Below are 19,250 nucleotides of genomic sequence, written 5' to 3'. Positions count from 1 at the left end.
CAATGTCACGCATTCCTGACCAGAAACTATTTCCAAGAATCTGAGCTCCGGGATGTCATTGGCTCTTGCTCAGAGCGGGCTTTTACAGTAGCCAATCAGCGGCGTTCAAAAGTGAGCCCCCTGTGCCGGCGGACAGTGAGGGAAATAAATAGCCTGAGGACGGGTTCTGGTGTTTTCTCCAGGAGCGATCTGTACTGCTTGGGAACTGGAAGTTCCTTCTGTCGACACTAAGGCTTCGGTAACTTCCCAAAATACATTTACTTTTTCCTGGTGGCCATACAAGGCCATCAGTTTTTGGGTTTCTCCAGGAAGGCAGTCTCTTCATGAGGTTTAACTCTGTTAATTAAAAACTAAGTTATAAAGGGGTCAATTTGTCGAGTTTAACTCGCCGCCTTCTACCATCAGAGATTTTATTCACTCTGACCTCCTGTGTAGAATGCCCTTAATCCAAATATTTGTCCAAGACATTCTTTTCAGCTCTTAAATGTCTAGCGCAGCCTTCTGCAAGAGGTCTTTCCTGATAGCCTCTCCTCCAATCTTCTTCTAATATTGCCTTTGCCACTTAGGACATGGTATTATAGCTATTCATATTATTGTATTGACCTCTCTGAATCCCCTCCGGTGGAAACAATCAGGGTGGGGACCAAGCCGGGTGTATCCTCGTTACTCCTACCCTGCTTTAACACTACTTAAGCTTAAACAGTTGTGGAAACGAGGGGGAAGCTCTAAATTGCATCTACACTTGGAGATAGGATTTGATACCACCATGATTTTCATATACATAATATATAAAAAATTGTTTTGAGTGAGAGAAGGAAAGTGTGTGCACTAGTGGGGACGAGGGGCAGAGGGAGAGAGAGAGAGAGAGAATCTTAAGCAGGCTCCAGAAGGTCAAAGCTAGATGTCGACCTTGATCCCACCACCCCGAGATCATGACCTGAGCTGAAATTAAGAGTTGGATGATCAACTGAGTGAGCCACTCAGGTCCCCCTAGGATTTGTGTTTTTGTACTCTGAATTCTTTATTACATATTTGCATAGCTTGATCAAGCAAAAAAAAAAAAATAAAATAAAAGAAAAGAAAAAAGAAGAGCGAAGCAAAACAAAAAATGTGTACAAGAAGTCAAACAATGAAATAAAACTCTCTCTGACAAAGCAAGAAAAATTTAAGGTAAAAATCCACCCCACTTTCCCCTGCCTAGATTACATTTTAAGAACAGAAATAAAAGAATGTATTTGTTTTTCTTTCCACGTCTGTGGGATCTGGACGAGGCAAAAATGTATATTATAAAGAATTACACTTTTTAATTTGCAGAGGAAAGGCCAGGGAAAATGATGTATTACAGGCAGGTGTAGTTTAGGAAAGCTGCACCCAGTGCTCTCCTGGGTCACCCAGCACTGTTTTCCTACATGTTGCAGGATGACTAAAGATCAGGGGAAGTCATATGATGCTCACAGAAATGGCTCGGTGCTAAGTGTGTACTGAGGTCACCAAAATTTGTCTCCATGTCATCCTATCCAATAATATTTACCAGATTACCCTCACAGTGCATTGCATTCTTCTATGTCATTTCTCTATGATGGAAACTGTTATAATTGGCAACATTTGTGATAAATGGACCGGAATAGCCAGGTAAAGTTGTTTACACAGTTGGCTAAGTTACTATGTATTACCACAATTAGAGAGTGACCTGGAAAGATAGTGGCACTTGTTCTCCAGCTGACCACAGATCTTGGAGGTTATCCAGTCTCTACAGAAATAAAGCAAAGAGAATTAGCATGTGGGTGCAATGGATATGGACAAATTTGTGCATTCATTCAAGTAAAGGTAAATCATGAGAGGACTATCAAATATTTGGTGCTAATGAGCAGGGAGGAGTGTACACAGTGCTGAACACAGCACCCCTGCTTTATGCTCCTGATTCCTGAAATTTTTAAGAGTATGCTTAGCTAGCACCAAGTTAATTCTGTCCAGCTGGCCTAGCAGAACCTGGTCACATAAGGTCATTGGGAGAACTTTAAGAATGCAAGTGACACTTTTGTTGGAGGGCTAAAGATGTCCAATTTGACAAAATGCTTCAAGACCTTTAAAAAGATGGCTTTTCAACTTTTTAACCTCTAGGTATATATTGGAAGGGAGCATTAAATATATATATTTGTGTATATATGTATATATATATAATGTGTGTGCATGTATATATATATACATGTTTATATATATGGAGAGAGAGAGAGAGAATTTCAAAAGCCATGATGGAAGGAAGAGAGCGTATGTGTGTGTGTGTTGCCAAATATCTCTCTCTATCTATATATATAGATATAGATATATGTGTATATGTGTGTAATAGAATATATATGTGGAATATTTTAAAAAATTAGCAGCAGACTTGAAACTTTTTACAAAATATGTAAGAGACAAATGATTAGTTAAGAAATATCTGTTTCAGCAGGGAACAAAATAGTCATGATGTTTTCTCTTTGAGGGATTATAGATAATGGCCTGGAGCTACCTTAGATTTGGCAGGCAAGGAAGGTCTCTCTGAGGAAGTGATAATTACAGGTGATTGAGCAGCCTTGTTTTGGCAATGAGAAGGGAGTATGAGGGAAAACATATTGGTGAGGAGATTGGGGAAAGCAAGGCCTAAATCACCATTTGGTCTGTGATATTTCTTATAATTGGTATTTTTAGAGGCTAGTAGGTGCCAGGAGCTGAACTAGATGCTTTGGTTGGTGTAAAAACATCTTCTTTCAAGAATCTCAGACTAACAGTGGGTGATGGAAAACAATGGCTAATTTTTTTTTTTTTAATTTTTACTTATTTGACAGAAATCACAAGTAGGCAGAGAGGCAGGCAGAGAGAGAGAGAGAGGAGGAAGCAGGCTCTCCGCTGAGCAGAGAGCCTGAGGCAGGGCTCTATCCCAGGATCCTGGGATCATGACCTGAGCCGAAGGCAGAGGCTTTAACCCACTGACCCTCCAGGCGCCCCAACAATGGCTAATTAAAAAAAAATTTTTTTTTATTCATGGGACTTTCATTTAATCTTCAGAGCAAAAAATACAATTAAGTACATATTAAAAACAGATTCGGTCAGTGTGTGATGTTGATGGTGATAGTAATGGAGCTCAGGGGTGTTTGGAGGAAGGGCTCTGTTGGGAATCAGGAAATGCCTCCTCTGATAACTGGTTTTGGGGATGACTTGAGAAACAGGAGCAAGATTTGGGAAAGTTATTGGTAGACAGTGAGGAAGGATGTCTAAGCCTAAGCAGAAGCACAAACATAGGAGCTAGAGATATAGTGGAGAAATGATGACTAGATTGGGACAGCTGCCATCTGGAGTACCCAAGGAAGAAGGAGATGGGAGCTTAGGGTTATATCATAAAAAACCTTGAATGCTGATATGAACATGGAACTATTGGAGCTCAAATTTTGTAGCAGTTAAACAATTCAGTGCAATAAAACTTCATTGAACATCCATTATGTACCAGATACCATGATTAGTGCTGGGGATATAAAGATGAAAAAAGCATAGTTGCTGACTTCAAGGACAGGAGAAAAACCTGTGAATAATCTAAAGAAAAAAATAATGTGGTATCTATAAGGTGTGTGTGGGGCAGGGTGGTCAAGGAAGACTCCCTTCGAGGCAATGACAGGTCATCTGAGTTTTAAAGATTGAAAAGAAGTTCAAAGGCACACAAAAAAAGGAAAGGTGTTATGGCAATGGGAGAGAGAATGTAAGGAACCATTTTACTCTGGTGGGCTCTCCAGGTCTTGTCAAATCTGAGAAGGAAGAATGAAAACTAAAAGTTCTGTGATGTTATAAGCCTGTATTATTGGGAGGGGGTGATTTCATTAATAGAAGCAGGGAAATCAAAGAGTGAGGAGGAAAGGGTAGGTTGACTAAAGAGGGGGAACACAAATGATGCGTTTATTTGGGAACACTGAGTTAAAGAGAAACCACTGGGGAAGTAGTCACGGTGGTGGTTCCTGGGGAGGGGAAGGTGCAAACTCAAGGTTGTTCAGCCATTGGTGAGAAGTGAAGATAGATGGGTGAGCCTCTTGCCTGTTTCTTTCCACGAGGCTCTCCTCTCCTACTATCCCACAGTTCTAGATCACTTTTTTTTTCTGTGCACAAAACTTCCTTCTGAAGAAGGCTTTGGTTTCATTCTTGCTTCCTTACACTTATAAAGGCGAAAATTCTTCCCTCATTGAACCAAGGCCAAAACAAAAAGTTCATTTTTCTTTTTTGGCACCTATAGCTTCAATGTTATCAAAAAACAGGTGAATCCTGAAGCTAATACATCTTGACTTGTGGGAAGACAAGAAGAATTTTTGCTTCAGAATACAGGCTGAGCATTATTTCTCCCCACCCAGAAATTTCTTAATTGTGTCTGATGTTGGTGTTGAAAACCAAAAAGGGAAGGTGAGCGAAGGAAATTAAAAATTAACCAAAGAAGAAAAACAAATGTATAATGAACATATGGAAATATGCTTGAATGAGTGAAGCAGGAAAATAAAAAGTAGTAAGATAACACCACATCATAGTTCCGTCAGCTGGCAAATAACGACAAAGGCTAATAACATCTCATATTGGCAAACCCTGGGGAAATAAACATTCTCCTATATTATTTGTGGGAGCGTATAATTGGCAATTTTTTTTGGAAGGCAATTGGCAGAATTTGCAAAAATTGTAAGGATAGTTACCAGGTGTTTTAGTCATTCCACTCTGTTTTACCAACAGAGAATGCAGAGATAGTGTGCAAGATACAGTATCTTGTACAGATATACTGTACAGATACACTGTACAAAAGTGTTCGTGGCAATATTGACTGCAAGAACAACAACAACAAAACTGTGAAAACAACATGTGTACTCATGAGGGAATGGATAGAAATACATGACGTACCCGTGCACTAAGTTACGTGCAGTCGGCAGCAGGAGGCCATCGGCTGACAGAGGCCATCTGCAGCAGTTTTTCGATCTGTGCAGTGTTTGAACTGAGGCCCCGCTCTTCCCGTCCATCCCCAATGATGGACAAGCATTTGGGGCTGGCCATCTCTCCTCTATGTGGGACTCTGTTAAGGAATTCTTTGCTCCCAGGACCTCTTCTGGGTGGCTACGGCTTTGTCACATTTGCATTTCAGGGTGAGTCTGTCCCAGGTCAATTCTGCTTTCTATGCCCCCTTTCCTTCCACAGATGTAGTAGATGCCACACAGTTTCCAAGCTTTCCCTACCCAGTATTGCTTCTTTCCTATTAGTCTTTCACTGACCGTCCCCCAGTCAACCCAGCTGGGAGCTCCAGAGTAAACATTTCACAGGAGAGGGGTCCTGCCCTGGGCAGATATAGAGGTCATTCCACTGGTCCTTGAATGCATATATAACTGGGATTTACAAACTTGGCAAATGGCATTTGGAAAAATTCCACATGAGGTTCATGGCCTTTGGGGTTACAGAGCTGTCATAGTGCGGAAGGCCAAGTATAAACCTCTGAAAGTGCCCCTGACCAAGGTAGCAAATACAGACCAATACGGTATCCTGCTAGGAATGATTTGAGATTATCTCCATCATTATAAGTATTTCAAGTGCATTGGTTCTCTTCATGTCTCCACTGAATTCATCTGTGGAAACTGGGTAATTCCCTGAGAATGACTATAGACTGTTATAAACCAAGGGAGTGGTGGTCCTGCCTTGCTGCACAGAGTGTGTTTTCTCAAGCAGATTAATATAGTTCCAGGTACTACATTATGCAGACACTGATTTGTTGAAGACTCAAATGAAACTTAAGAGAGGAATAGTGATGGATCACAGAAACCATACATAGGATTTTATGTATCTGAGGGGAAAAAACAAAACAAAACAAAAAACCCATATATCATAATTCTTCAATAAAGCAAATCTCCCAAATATATGTAAGTATTTTTGGCTTCCATTTGTGAATCAAGGTTCAGCTGCCCAAATGAGAGAAGGGGTCATGGACTAATAAGAAATGTTAGTGGAAAACATACATGGTTAATATTTTTAATATTATATGTATAAACATGAATAAAAGAAAATATCCCAGAATGCCCGTAGCGGTTATGGGGGAGGGCAGGTCAGTTAGATGTATCAGTATTTCCATTGGCTTTTCTTGGGCTTTTCCAAATGTTAGAAATGAAACTTGTGTTACTTCTTGATTATAGGAAAAATTAAGGTTATTTCAAAAGTTGAAATGACAGTCAATATAGCTAAAGAATAGGCAAACGAATTTGGCATGTATCCATTCAGAATAAGCTTTTGAACGGAATTGGAAGGCAGAATAAGGACAGGGAATTGGATTAGTGCTCTCCTGCCTTCTACTCTAACCCCCTTGGGCATACCAAGAGGCCAGGAGACTCCAGGCCTGAGGAGCCCATAATCAGCTCTTAGCCCTTTATTGTCCCTGCTATTGCCTTCTGTGGACTGACACGGAGCTACTGTCGGAGCTACTGTCGGCTGAAACTTTACTTCCAAGCCTGTGGCTTGTTCCTTTTCTCTGATTGCTGATCATTGCCCAAGTTTCCTGAGACTATCACCAAATAAGACATTTCTTCTCCTTTGAACCCTCACCCCCCTCCCGGCCCCTCACCCCTACATGGTGTCCAAACAGGAATTTCTTATTTGGAAAACCAAAACGCTAACAATGAAAACTAAAGTCCAGCCTTGGTTTGTGTAGAACTGACTGGCTGTCTCAGGCAGGCTTTCCTGGTGTTCCGGATAATAAAAGGAGCACAAATCAGGCACCAAGTCATCTGGAAGACAAATCTTAGAGGTCGCTTCCTCTTTTGTGACTTCTTTGCTTAACCCAGTGCAGGGGGTATGATCAAAAGCATGTCAACATCTCACTGAATATCCACTTGAAAATGAGAAAATTTAAGGGGTGCCTGGGTGGTTCAGTTGTTACATGTCTGCCTTCGGCTCAGGTTGTGATCCCAGAGTCCTGGGATGGAGCCCCTCATCGGGCTCCCTGCTCTGCTGGGAGTCTGCTTCCCCCTCTCCCTCTCCTGCTGCTTGTGTTTCCTCTCTCGCTGTGTCTGTCAAATTTAAAAAAAAGAAGAAGAAAATGAGAAAATTTAGTCAGTTATACACACATTCCTTGCTGACTGGTTAGTTCAGTCAATTCCTGGGTACTGGCCTATTAGTATATGCAACGCATTGTATGTCTATATGCTGCTAAAAAACAAAATTCAGCTGAGTAAATTTTGTAGACCTATTAAGCTTGACTAAACCATTCATGAACTGGGCAGCATCTGATCTAACAAGTAGAGGGAAGCTCTGAAGGGTCATACAGAATGGGAAGGTTTTATAGAAAAAGGGTGGGACAAGAAAGTTACTAGCAAAGAAAAAGGATTGTTCGACGGAGGCCATTTTCCCTTAGAGGAAAAGCAAGGGACCTTATCATGCAGATCACCTCTCCACTTTGGGGAAGGTGGGTAGAAATGAAGAGAGTCCAAGTGGCTGACCCCCCCCCCCCACCCACCCAGCACTGGAGGGAAAATTCCTGACCAACTAGTTAAGAGTGCATTTCTGGGAAAGACGAAACTACAATTAGGTCAGATATTAAGCCCCAGTTTGGGAACTCAGTCGAAGTGATACCATTTTTGACTTGTGGTTTTCTTTTTAATAATGCTTAGCAATAAAATGATAGATAACCAGATGTCGCACTAAATTTTTCTTTGTTTGAAAATACTAGTTTAAGCAAGTGCACGTTGTATAAGTTCTCCCATCTCCAACCGTGGCTGACCCCACCACCAACAGATCATAACATCTTTTCCTGTTAGGTCTGGTTTGGCTCAGGATTCTTCTCAACATAGCTCTCTAGACATCAGCAAATCAGGGCATCAGATTTGGAAGGTGTAACGCCTTGTTATTCCAGGTCTGAACCGTCTCTACTTTTTGGCCTGCAACAGGACCCCTGCCCCCAAAGTCCCCTTTCCACTTGGAAAAACTGCCCCTGAGTAAAACTGTCAACTACAAGCATGAAAATCCTTCGTTAATCCAGCACTTTCTCTTGCAGAGGAAAAACCAAGGCAGGAGAGTCATTAAGTCACCTAGGACACATAGCTAGTAGAAAATGGGAGTTCTCAATCTTAGTTTAAAAGAGAATCTTTGCCACACTCTTCTGCAGCTTGGGAAATTTCAGATTTTTTTACATTAGCCTTTCTGACTCTTTAGAACGAAGAATGCATATTCCTTCTGGCCCAAATGAAGCGATTGTATAAAACTGAGTTCAAAAACAAACCAAAAGGAACTGGAAGATGTTATGCAGAGCGAAATAAGTCAATCAGAGAAAGACAATGTTCATATGGTTTCACTCATATGTGGAATATAAGAAACAGGGCAGAGGACCGTAGGGGGAGGGAGGGAAAACAGAATGGGAAGTCATCAAAGAGGGAGACCAACCAGGAGACACTCTGGGAAACACACTGAGGGTTGCAGAAGGGAGATGGGTGAAGGGCCGGGGTAACTGGGTGATGGGCATTATGGAGGGCACGTCATGATAAGCACTGAGGGTTATACACAACTGATGAATTATTGAACCCTACATCTGAGACTACTGATGTATAATAGATTGGCTAATTGAATTTAGATTTTTAAAAAAAGATGCTGGAAACTCAACAGCTTGTTTCTTCGAGAATGTTGATTTTTTTTTCCTGGTGTCCTTCATATTAGAGCATCCGTTAGACTTTGCCAGAAAGAAAACTACACTATCTTTAGCTTTCACAGTAACCACACAAACACACATTCCTTTCTGCTTTCAGTCTTTTGAAAACTAAATGTGGACATCCAGCAGTGCCGAGTTTGGGTGACATGTTTATGTTCTTGACTGAAGAAAGGGGCGGGGCTATGTTTCACGAGTCCTCTTTGAGTCCAGAGAACAAAGGTGTGAGGGGACCCCTTCTGTATTCTTTCTTTCAGCCCTTGTACAGTAGGGTGCCCCCACTGCCTCTGGCAACAAACAGACACCTCCGAATGCACTGTGTATTGGAACGAAAGGATTGTTTTCTCATGCTAACAGCCCTAACTTATAGTCCCACTTCCTGTTTAAGAAATAAAAAGCAAGTGATTCTTCATCAACATTGTGTTGGAAGGAAGAAATACAGCCCATCCTGCAGACGTTTGCAGATGCTGGGCCTCTGCAGGGCTAAGTGGGTAAAAGATCAGTCCCACACCCACAGCCTTGGCTGTTCCGGCTGGCAGTAGAGTCAACAAGGGGAAGTTTAGTAGGTGAAGGGTCACTGCTGTAGACCAGCAGGCATTTTCCATGTGTCAGCTTTCAGGCATCTAGTTTCTGTTCATGGAAACCGAGCTTACTAGGGGAAAGGTCACACAGAGCAGAGACAGCTGTATCATAACCCAGGCCTGCCTCTACATTGTGTCCAAGGCAGGAGGCCAAGTGCTCAGGCCTCCTGGCCTTTAGGGATTCTGCTGCTCAAGTGGAAAAACAGAGATTGTAAAGTACTTGCAAGATCATCCTGTACTGAATGTGGCAAACCGATATAAACAAGCTATGGAGGGACAAATTTGCATTATGCAGAATAACTTTGCTGGGAGAGATTCTTGGGACAAGTGTACTACAATAAAGGATCTGGTAGGTTTTCTTTTTAGTGGCTCTACACTAGAGCAATGGATCCCAATCCTGGCCCCATGTTAGAATTACTTAGAGAGTCTTCACAATGACTGTTGCTTGCTCCTTACTGGTTGAATCAGACTCTAGCCAGGGGACAAAGCCATCTTCATTTATCTAGTGTTTCAGGTGGGTCTAAGCACTGCTTTAGAATCCTTAAAACATGGCCATTTGAAATGATCCCACATAACAGAGAAATTCTTCACGTTTTTGGATTATGGGCCATGACAACTTAGTGGATCATGAAGTCGGTTTAATGGATCATAACTATCGTGAACATGCAATAGCATAGAGGGAAAAAAGTATACTCATGTTAAGTAGGATTGGGGGGTGGGCTCAAACTTGTTTCAGATCTATCTTGTATCATGATATAAGAATACCATTATTCTACATTCTAGAAAAAGAAGCCTTGTTGCCCTGGGGTGCCTGAGTGGCTCAGTGGGTTAGCCTCTGCCTTCAGCTCAGGTCATGATCCCAGGGTCCTGGAATCGAGCCCTGCATCAGGCTCTCTGCTCAGCAGGGAGCCTGCTTCCCCCTGCCTCTCTGTCTACTTGTGATCTCTGTCTGTCAGATAAATAAATAAAATCTTCAAAAAAAAGAAGAAGAAGAAGAAGGAGGAGGAGGAGAAGGAGAAGGAGAAGAAGAAGCCCTGCTGCTCTGACCCTCCATGGAATTGCTCTAAGTCAAATTGGTTGTTGCCTTTCTAAACAGTTTTGCTGCTTCCACAGGATGTTGTGGCTGTGAATTGGGAAGGCTGCCACGATGTTATTTTGGAAACAGTTATGCAAACCCTTCCTCCCAGATGATTCCCAGAGTTAGTTCAGTATAAGTATTTCCTCTAGAAACATCAGGGATGTAAAGATAGATGTCACAACAAATACTCCAAGGTGAATTAATGGTGAAATTCAAATGAGAAAGAGGTTGGTTGCTTGGAATTCTAGAAGAAAACTTGCCCAGTGTGAGCTCTGCTCTAAGAAAACCGAGCTAGCTTAGAAAAGGCCATGATAGCCCTTCTGACCTGTGGTATTATGGGGTAGTAAACAGGCTGTTAGTGACAATGTGATAATGTCTAAAATCAGCCAAATGGTAGGATTCAGAGTCTGAGTGGTAGAGGTGTCTCCACTGGAGATGCTGAGCAACAGAAGAGAGGACTATGGAGTTGTTATTAGAAAATGAACACAGAGGCACCTGGGTGGCTCCATTGGTTAAGTGTCCGACTCTTGGTTTCAGCTCAGTCATGATCTCAAGGTTAAGAGATGGAGCCCCACTTGGGGCTCCACACTTAGCACAGAGTCAGCTTGTCCCTCTCCTTCCTCCTTTGAGATCTTAAAAAAAAAAAAAAAATTAACCCGTTAATGTCCTTTCTTCTTTCCTATTTTTTTTTAATTTTTTATTTTTTATAAACATATATTTTTATCCCCAGGGGTACAGGTCTGTGAATCACCAGGTTTACACACTTCACAGCACTCACCAAAGCACATACCATCCCCAATGTCCATAATGCCACCCCCTTCTCCCAAACCCTCTCCCCGCAGCAACCCTCAATTTGTTTTGTGAGATTAAGAGTCACTTATGGTTTGTCTCCCTCCCAATCCCATCTTGTTTCATTTATTCTTCTCCTACCCACTTAAGCCCCCATGTTGCATCACCACTTCCTCATATCAGGGAGATCATATGATAGTTGTCTTTCTCTGCTTGACTTATTTCGCTAAGCATGATACGCTCTAGTTCCATCCATGTTGTCGCAAATGGCAAGATTTCATTTCTTTTGATGGCTGCATAGTATTCCATTGTGTATATATACCACATCTTCTTGATCCATTCATCTGTTGATGGACATCTAGGTTCTTTCCACAGTTTGGCTATTGTGGACATTGCTGCTATAAACATTCGGGTGCACGTGCCCCTTTGTATCTTTAGGGTAAATACCCAATAGTGCAATTGCTGGGTCATAGGGCAGTTCTATTTTCAACATTTTGAGGAACCTCCATGCTGTTTTCCAGAATGGTTGCACCAGCTTACATTCCCACCAACAGTGTAGGAGAGTTCCCCTTTCTCCGGATCCTCGCCAGCATCTGTCATTTCCTGACTTGTTTATTTTAGCCATTCTGACTGGTGTGAGGTGATATCTCATTGTGCTTTTGATTTGTATTTCCCTGATGCCGAGTGATATGGAGCACTTTTTCACGTGTCTGTTGGCCATCTGGATGTCTTCTTTGCAGAAATGTCTGTTCATGTCCTCTGCCCATTTCTTGATTGGATTATTTGTTCTTTGGGTGTTGAGTTTGCTAAGTTCTTTATAGATTCTGGACACTAGTCCTTTATCTGATATGTTGCTTGCAAATATCTTCTCCCATTCTGTCAGTTGTCTTTTGATTTTGTTAACTGTTTTCTTTGCTGTGCAAAAGCTTTTGATCTTGATGAAATCCCAATAGTTCATTTTTGCCCTTGCTTCCCTTGCCTTTGGCGTTGTTCCTAGGAAGATGTTGCTGCGGCTGAGGTCAAAGAGGTTGCTGCCTGTGTTCTCCTCAAGGATTTTGATGGATTCCTTTCACACATTGAGGTCCTTCATCCATTTTGAGTCTATTTTTGTGTGTGGTGTAAGGAAATGGTCCAATTTCATTTTTCTGCATGTGGCTGTCCAATTTTTCCAGCACCATTTATTGAAGAGGCTGTCTTTTTTCCATTGGACATTCTTTCCTGCTTTGTCAAAGATTAGTTTAATGTATTGTTGAGGGTCTATTTCTGGGCTCTCTATTCTGTTCCATTGATCTATGTGTCTGTTTTTGTGCCAGTACCATGCTGTCTTGATGATGACAGCTTTGTAATAGAGCTTGAAGTCTGGAATTGTGATGCCACCAACGTTGGCTTTCTTTTTCAATATCCCTTTGGCTATTCGAGGTCTTTTCTGGTTCCATATAAATTTTAGAATTATTTGTTCCATTTCTTTGAAAAAGATGGATGGTACTTTGATAGGAATTGCATTAAATGTGTAGATTGCTTTAGGTAGCATAGACATTTTCACAATATTTATTCTTCCAATCCAGGAGCATGGAACATTTTTCCATTTCTTTGTGTCTTCCTCAATTTCTTTCATGAGTACTTTATAGTTTTCTGAGTATAGATTCTGTGTCTCTTTGGTTAGGTTTATTCCTAGGTATCTTATGGTTTTGGATGCAATTGTAAATGGGATTGACTCCTTAATATCTCTTTCTTCTGTCTTGCTGTTGGTGTAGAGAAATGCAACTGATTTCTGTGCATTGATTTTATATCCTGACACTTTACTGAATTCCTGTATAAGTTCTAGCAGTTTTGGAGTGCAGTCTTTTGGGTTTTCCACATATAGTATCATATCATCTGCGAAGAGTGATAATTTGACTTCTTCTTTGCCGATTTGGATGCCTTTAATTTCCTTTTGTTGTCTGATTGCTGAGGCTAGGACCTCTAGTACTATGTTGAATAGCAGTGGTGATAATGGACATCCCTGCCGTGTTCCTGACCTTAGCGGAAAAGCTTTCAGTTTTTCTCCATTGAGAATGATATTTGCGGTGGGTTTTTCATAGATGGCTTTGATGATATTGAGGTATGTGCCCTCTATCCCTACACTTTGAAGAGTTTTGATCAGGAAGGGATGCTGTACTTTGTCAAATGCTTTTTCAGCATCTATTGAGAGTATCATATGGTTCTTGTTCTTTCTTTTATTGATGTGTTGTATCACATTGACTGATTTGCGGATGTTGAACCAACCTTGCAGCCCTGGAATAAATCCCACTTGGTCGTGGTGAATAATCCTTTTAATGTACTGTTGAATCCTATTGGCTAGTATTTTGTTGAGTATTTTCGCATCTGTGTTCATCAAGGATATTGGTCTATAGCTCTCTTTTTTGATGGGATCCTTGTCTAGCTTTGGGATCAAGGTGATGCTGGCCTTATAAAATGAGTTTGGAAGTTTTCCTTCCCTTTCTATTTTTTGGAACAGTTTCAGGAGAATAGGAATTAGTTCTTCTTTAAATGTTTCGTAGAATTCCCCCGGGAAGCCGTCTGGCCCTGGGCTTTTGTTTGTTTGGAGATTTTTAATGACTGTTTCAATCCCCTTACTGGTTATGGGTCTGTTCAGGCTTTCTATTTCTTCCTGGTTCAGTTGTGGTAGTTTATATGTTTCTAGAAATGCATCCATTTCTTCCAGATTGTCAAATTTATTGGCGTAGAGTTGCTCATAGTATGTTCTTATAATAGTTTGTATTTCTTTGGTGTTAGTTGTGATCTCTCCTCTTTCATTCATGATTTTATTTATTTGGGTCCTTTCTCTTTTCTTTTTGATAAGTCGGGCCAGGGGTTTATCAATTTTATTAATTCTTTCAAAGAACCAGCTCCTAGTTTCGTTGATTTGTTCTATTGTTTTTTTGATTTCTATTTCATTGATTTCTGCTCTGATCTTTATGATTTCTCTTTTCCTGCTGGGCTTAGGGTTTCTTTCTTGTTCTTTCTCCAGCTCTTTTAGGTGTAGGGTTAGGTTGTGTACCTGAGACCTTTCTTGTTTCTTGAGTAAGGCTTGTACCGCTATATATTTTCCTCTCAGGACTGCCTTTGTTGTGTCCCACAGATTTTGAATCATTGTATTTTCATTATCATTTGTTTCCATGATTTTTTTCAATTCTTCTTTAATTTCCCAGTTGACCCATTCATTCTTTAGAAGGATGCTGTTTAGTTTCCATGTATTTGGGTTCTTTTCAAACTTCCTTTTGTGGTTGAGTTCTAGCTTTAGAGCATTGTGGTCTGAAAATATGCAGGGAATGATCCCAATCTTTTGATACCGGTTGAGTCCTGATTTAGGACCGAGGATGTGATCTATTCTGGAGAATGTTCCATGTGCACTAGAGAAGAATGTGTATTCTGCTGCTTTGGGATGAAATGTTCTGAATATATCTGTGATGTCCATCTGGTCCAGTGTGTTGTTTAAGGCCTTTATTTCCTTGCTGATCTTTTGCTTGGATGATCTGTCCATTTCAGTGAGGGGAGGGTTAAAGTCCCCTACTATTATTGTATTATTGTTGATGTGTTTCTTTGATTGTGTTATTAGTTGGTTTATATAGTTGGCTGCTCCCACGTTGGGGGCATAGATATTTAAAATTGTTAAATCTTCTTGTTGGACAGACCCTTTGAGTATAATATAGTGTCCTTCCTCATCTCTTATTATAGTCTTTGGCTTAAAATCTAATTGATCTGATATAAGGATTGCCACTCCTGCTTTCTTCTGATGTCCATTAGCATGGTAAATTCTTTTCCACCCCCTCACTTTAAATCTGGAGGTGTCTTCGGGCTTAAAATGAGTTTCTTGGAGGCAACATATAGATGGGTTTTGTTTTTGTATCCATTCTGATACCCTGTGTCTTTTGACAGGGGTATTTAGCCCATAAACATTCAGGGTAACTATTGAGAGATATGAATTTAGTGCCATTGTATTGCCTGTAAGGTGACTGTTACTGTATATGGTCTCTGTTCCTTTCTGATCTACCACTTACTTGTAGGCTCTCTCTTTGCTTAGAGGACCCCTTTCAATATTTCCTGTAGAGCTGGTTTGGTGTTTGCAAATTCTTTCAGTTTTTGTTTGTCCTGGAAGCTTTTAATCTCTCCTTCTATTTTCAATGACAGCCTAGCTGGATATAGTATTCTTGGCTGCGTGTTTTTCTCATTTAGTGCTCTGAAAATATCATGCCAGCTCTTTCTGGCCTGCCAGGTCTCTGTGGATAAGTCAGCTGCCAATCTAATATTTTTACCATTGTATGTTACAGACTTCTTTTCCCGGGCTGCTTTCAGGATTTTCTCTTTGTCACTGAGATTTGTAAATTTTACTATTAGGTGACGGGGTGTGGGCCTATTCTTATTGATTTTGAGGGGCATTCTCTGAACCTCCTGAATTTTGATGCTCGTTCCCTTTGCCATATTGGGGAAATTCTCCCCAATAATTCTCTCCAGTATACCTTCTGCTCCCCTCTCTCTTTCTTCTTCTTCTGGAATCCCAATTATTCTAATGTTGTTTTGTCTTATGGTGTCACTTATCTCTCGAATTCTCCCCTTGTGGTCCAGTAGCTGTTTGTCCCTCTTTTGCTCAGCTTCTTTATTCTCTGTCATTTGGTCTTCTATATCACTAATTCGTTCTTCTGCCTCATTTATCCTAGCAGTGAGAGCCTCCATTTTTGATTGCACCTCATTAATAGCTTTTTTGATTTCAACTTAGTTAGATTTTAGTTCTTTTATTTCTCCAGAAAGGGCTTTTATATCTCTCGAGAGGGTTTCTCTCATATCTTCCATGCCTTTTTCGAGCCTGGCTAGAACCTTGAGAATTGTCATTCTGAACTCTAGATCTGACATATTGCCAATGTCTGTATTGATTAGGTCCCTAGCCTTCAGTACTGCCTCTTGTTCTTTTTTTTGTGTTGAATTTTTCCGTCTTGTCATTTTGTCCAGATAAGAGTATATGAAGGAGCAAGTAAAATACTAAAAGGGTGGCAACAACCCCAGGAAAATATGCTTTAATCAAATTAGAAGAGATCCCAAATCATGAGGGGGGAGAACGGGGATAAAAAGACATTCAAAAAGGAAGAAAGAAAAAAGAAAAGAAAAGAATTAAAAAAAACAAATAAGAAAAATATAAAAAAGAAAAAAATATATATATATTAGATAAACTAGTTAAAAAATGTTAAAAAAGAAAAAGGTAAAAGTTAAAAAAAAATTTACCAGAAGGCGAGAAAAATAACAAAGAATGAAAAAGAAAAAAATTAAATTAACTGCAAGACTAAAAAAAAATCACAGGGAAAAAGCCATGAGTTCCGTGCTTTGCTTTCTCCTCCTCTGGAATTCTGCTGCTCTCCTTGGTATTGAAACCGCACTCTTTGGTACGTGAACTTGGCCTCGGCTGGATTTCTTGTTGATCTTCTGGGGAAGGGGCCTGTTGTAGTGATTCTCAAGTGTCTTTGCCCCCAGCGGAATTGCACCGCCCTTAACAGGGGCCGGGGTGAGTAATCCGCTAGGGTTTGCTTTCAGGAGCTTTTGTTCCCTGAGCGCTTTCCGTAGAGTTCCGGAGGACGGGAATATAAATGGCGGCCTCCTGGTCTCCGGCCCGGAGGAGCCGAGAGCCCAGGGCCCCACTTCTCAGTGCGCCCTCAGAGAACAGCGCCCAGTTACTCCCGTCTGCCTGACCTCCGGCCGCGCTCCGAGCTCACCGAGCCTGCGACCGGTTCAAGGTAACACGGAGCTGCGAGCTTACTGTCGGCTCTGTCTCTGTAGCCGGCTTTCCCATTCCAATACCCGCAAGCTCTGCGACACTCAGACACCCCCGATCCTTCTGTGACCCTGCGGGACCTGAGGCCACGCTGACCCCGCATGGGCTTCGCCCCGGTTTAGCCTCTGGAGCGATGTCCCTCAGCGGAACAGACTTTTAAAAGTCCTGATTTTGTGTGCGGTTGCGCCGCTGCTTGCCGGGAGCCAGCCCCTCCCCCTGGGGTGTATCTTCCTGTCGCTTTGGATTCACTTCTCCGCCAGTCCTACCTTTCAGAAAGTGGTTGTTTTTCTGTTTCCAGAATTGCTGTTCTTCTCTTCGATTTGCTGATGGATTTTCAGGTGTTTGCAATCTTTAGATAAGCTATCTAGCTGATCTCCGGCTAGCTGAAGTAGTCTCAGCTTGCTACTTCTCCGCCATCTTGACCCCTCCCTCTTCTTTCCTATTTTTTAATTTTCTTTTAAATGAGTGCTTCTGGGTTGTGCTACATTCTTGGCTGCTAAAAGACACATTGTTTCAGTATGGGAGCAGTTAGAGAATCTACACCCTATGTCAATCTGAAAGGAAGTGGGAGGCCAGAAAATTATTAGGGATATACATGAAGAATCTGAATGACTGAAATTCCGCGTTTTATCCCAAAATTTTGACACAACATTTGAGGAAATTCTTATTTCTTTTTCTGCCTCTACAATAAGGAGAAATAATTAATATAATATAATCTGTCTTTCAGGGAATGTTGTCTAATGGTTTAATCCACTAGTTTCAGTATTTTGATTTACAAAAGAATTGGGCAAAATAAGAGTCTAATAGTGTTTGCCCTTTCTCAAGAAAGGAGGATTTGCTGTGTTCTGGCAACTAAAAAAATAATTAAAGCTAATTTCTCCATGGACTGTGGAAAAAGTGGCAACAAATAATGGATTTGTCCTTCCGAAATATTTCAAACAAGCATCTTATCAGTCACTTATCAGCCGCAAATCCATTCAAGGCAGTACCAGACCAGCCATAGGTGATTTTTCTCATTAAAGTAGTATTTAAACAGTAGTTTCCAGATGACATAGGAGACATATAAGACATACAACACCTGAAAGAAGAATTGGTGAAGCATTGATTTTTCATCAGTCAAAAAGTTTACTAAGCAGATGAAAAATAATTTGCCTTCACAGTGACATTTTGTTAATAGTCAAAGGCATTGTTTTTCCTTAAACACTCTTACCAGAAAAGGTTAGCTTCAAAACCAAGGACATGCTAGTAAATTGGAGGTGGTATCAGAAACAAACAAACAAACAAACAAGCAAACAAAAATTACACAAACACATTAAGTTTGAATGGCTATTTTATCTTGTCTCTACCTCCCCCCTTAACTTTCTCCCTCTTCCCCTCATGGTCATACGTTCCTGTGTTCACATTCTGTTAACAATAATATGTAGATATGGGGATCTCAGTATATTTATATTAGTAAGTGAAATTGTTCAGTTGAAAAAGGAAGCAGTATTTTATTATAGAGAAAAATGGGTTGAAGACATGGAGATCCTATGTTCTGCATTTCTTTTGATACTGTCAGGGGTATGAATTTCCTTTGCTCTATAAGGTCCTTCTAGCAGGACTAAGAATCAAATTGACAGGAGTCAGATTAACAGGAGAAAGTCAAATTTAATTTTGTACAAACAGGGAATCCACATAGACATAAAAATTCCAAAGACAGTCAGGCAAAATGAGGTATATATGTCACTACGAACTAAGGAGAATGGTTGTGGGGGGGGGCTGTTGTGAGTGGGGATCTGGGACTTCATAAGGGAAGGAATGCAATTCACAGGAAGACAAAAAGGTAAATGCTTGGTAAACAAAGTTTAGTTGGGCCAGACAGAAACAATGGGACATAGATGACTTTGATCAAACAGGGCCTGTTGGGTTCTTCCCTCTCTACTATACCTAGTCACAGTTATAATGTAATTACTTAAAGTGATAACTCTCTTCCTGGAATAGTTACTCTATTGAAATTCTTTTAGGCATTTGTGTAAAGCTAAACAGCTTTTCCTGAGTCTGCTGGGTTTTGTTTGCTTTTAACTAAAAATAATCTTCATGCCAAAGTGGCCCAACTTGGGGCAGTCTGCCCTTGGATCCTAAAGTACTCATTCACTGAGAGTCTATGAAAAAACTCATCTGATTACTCAAGGGAGGTTGCAGTTTCCACATTGAAAAAGATTAATTGTTTTGTAGATAACTTCTAAGGTACATTCCCTTCCTAAAATATTGTTTGCCCATTATTAATTTAATTTTTTAAAAATTTGATTCCATTATTGATATTAAAATTCTCACTGAATAGTCTGAGTA

General features: G+C 40.8%; 1 long non-coding RNA gene across 1 annotated transcript in view; it reads left to right on the top strand.

Moving 5' to 3' along the window:
* Positions 1-19,250, top strand: part of LOC132015931 (uncharacterized) — a 37,333-nt gene that overhangs the window by 213 nt on the left and 17,870 nt on the right. The gene's annotated exons all lie outside the window — the stretch shown is intronic.

This window comes from Mustela nigripes, chromosome 4 (genome assembly GCF_022355385.1).
Source record: "Mustela nigripes isolate SB6536 chromosome 4, MUSNIG.SB6536, whole genome shotgun sequence".
Taxonomy (NCBI): Eukaryota; Metazoa; Chordata; class Mammalia; order Carnivora; family Mustelidae; genus Mustela; species Mustela nigripes.
Note: the sequence above shows the minus strand (reverse complement) of the source record. Positions and strands in the feature narration are given on the sequence as shown.